This window comes from Paroedura picta, chromosome 1, assembly GCF_049243985.1.
Source record: "Paroedura picta isolate Pp20150507F chromosome 1, Ppicta_v3.0, whole genome shotgun sequence".
Classification (NCBI taxonomy): domain Eukaryota; kingdom Metazoa; phylum Chordata; class Lepidosauria; order Squamata; family Gekkonidae; genus Paroedura; species Paroedura picta.
In genome coordinates, this window is record NC_135369.1 from 24,961,418 (window position 1) to 24,963,921 (window position 2,504).

The window sequence follows — 2,504 nt, forward strand, 5'->3', positions numbered from 1 at the left end:
TTCGTCGGAACGCACGCAAGGAAGCGCCGGCCCAACTGTGTGGCGTCAGGCCGGCGCTTGGTATTCGGCAAGCTTCAGAGGGGGCGCTTGCTGGCCCGCGTACATGTTCTCACGTGTGCCAAGCCCTTGTCAAGGCAAGAGCGTCTCCAGTCATGTGCGAATACCCACAGCGGCTTTCCTACGCTGAAAGTAGCCACGGCACATATGCCGAAGGTACCTGAGAATTTCGGCAGAGAGCCTCCTTGTGAGCTGATTTAAATACTTGCACCATTCTATAAAGTTGGAGGTTGCCTTTGAGCTGGGCCCTCACAATCAGACCCATATCAAAAGAAGTAGCATTGTGTCGTGGCTGTGGAGTGAGCTTTGGACTCTAAACCAAGAAACCATAACTGGGGCCATCACCCACAAGTCTCCGCTAGTCTTTATTCCTCAGCTGCCTTGTCAATTAAGATGGTGCAAGGTGCAAATCCTTGTTCAGCCATTAATCTCACCTGTGTAGCTCTGGTCGACCTATCTCTCAAAGTTGTTTTATTTAGGTACAGCATTTTTATCCCAGCAACCTTTGGGTGGTATCTAGATAAAACAGTGAGAAATACTGGGATTTTCCCCATATGCAGATTCAAAAATGACAAATGCTTCCCCACTTCTTCCACCTGAGTCCTAGAAAGTGACCTGTTAAAGCAGCTGCCCAGGTAGCTCATGGATTTGAGAGGCAGGATGGTGCCCTTTTCTTGACCCAGTTTTGCCACCTTCACCTCCATATGCAAGGACGGTATAAATGCTGCAACGACATTTCCCTTGCCTTTGCTATACTACCATTTCTGGATTTTCTGTTTCCTTGTCATCTCTGTTCCAAACCCACCAGCCAAAAGCGGTTTATCGTAGTAACACAGTCCCAGGGGCCCCAGTGCTGTTCAGTTAGGGGGTCTTCATACTTATAGTTTGTGCACCACAAGAACAAAAAAAGGGCAATGCATGTTAGTTAGTAATTGCTCATTGAGTATACTCGTGGACCACAAGCCGCATAAGTGTAAAGGCTCCCTTAGATATTGGGGCATTGCACTTGCATGTCCCACCAAAGTTCAAGAAATGTTTTCATCAAAGTGAAGGTTTTCAGCTGCTTCCAAAGTTCCAAGTATCCCTTGGAAGAGTGCCCTCCTTGGTACTAGTGCATCACATGATGTAACAGCACCAGTTGTGCTTTGCTAAAGCCTTGCAAATCCTTAGACTGGTTGTGGTGCTACGGGCCCTGTGAGTCCTTAAACCGGGCCTGCCCATCACAATCTGATGTTTCCACAGTGATTTAAAATTTTGTGTCAGCACTCTTTTAGCTCTGTGGAATTTCTTCAGTTTCACACCAAAATCAGACTCTTAAGGTGCAGGTTCAGAGAAAAGGTTTCTTTGCGCCACATCTGTTGAGTCCTGAGAAGCCGCGAATTCCTGGGGAGGGAAATTCATGGTAATCTCTTCTTTCCCCACCCTCAACATGTTTTCATGGATGTGCAGAGCCCCACCTACGTACTACTGTGCTTCCCCATCTTGTTCCCCCTGCACCATGCTGCCAGTCTCTGCATTTCCCACTGCCCAGTCAGATTGCTTTTCCCTGTAAATGTTGTCCCCCCCCCCTTGCTATCACCCATCCAATGCATGACTGGAATTATAAATTTCAGTGTAACTGAATTTCATGCATTCTGCAGGGAGTTGGACTAGATGATCCTGGAGGTCCTTTCTAACTCTATGATTCTAATTCCAGCCTCCCCTGAAACATTATCAATAGAGCAGAGAGGGGACAGTTATTTTAACTTCTCTGTCTTGTGCTGCTAGGACTCTTTTGGCCACCCGATGGATTCAATTGGCAGTGGCTGTGGAGCAAGAAAAGGGAACCACCTCTGCACCTGGCATATCATTAATTCATGGGATTCGGCACTATATAAATGCAGTGATGGCTGCTGGCATTAAAATTCAAAGGATACAAGCAAAATGCATAAAGGAGAAGGATTCTCCGTTGTTACTAGCTGTGATGGCTAAGTGAAACATCCGTGATTTGATGCAACGAACCTCTGAATAATTAACAGCTGGAGGATCAGGCTAGGAAAGGAGAAATGCTCATCTGAATCCACATGAAGCACATTGATTCAAGAGGGTAGCCATATGGCCTGAAGTAGCACAACAAAATTTGAGTCCAATAGCACCTTTCAGACCAACAAAGATTTACATGCACACTTCCTCAGTCAATGGAACAGGCATCATAAGAGTACCGATATAAGGCAAAAGTAAATTAGTGGCAAATTAGTAAACAAATTAATATCCAAACTATGCTGTCTGGTAATTCTTTGCTAAGACAGCTAAACAGTCCTTTTAGCTGTTTTAGCAAAGAGTTACCAGACTGCATAATTTGGATATTATGACACAGTTTACTAATTTGCCACTAATTTACTTTTGCTTTATATCTGTACTCTTACAATTCTTGTTCCACTGTCTGAGGAAGAGTGCTTGCACTCAAA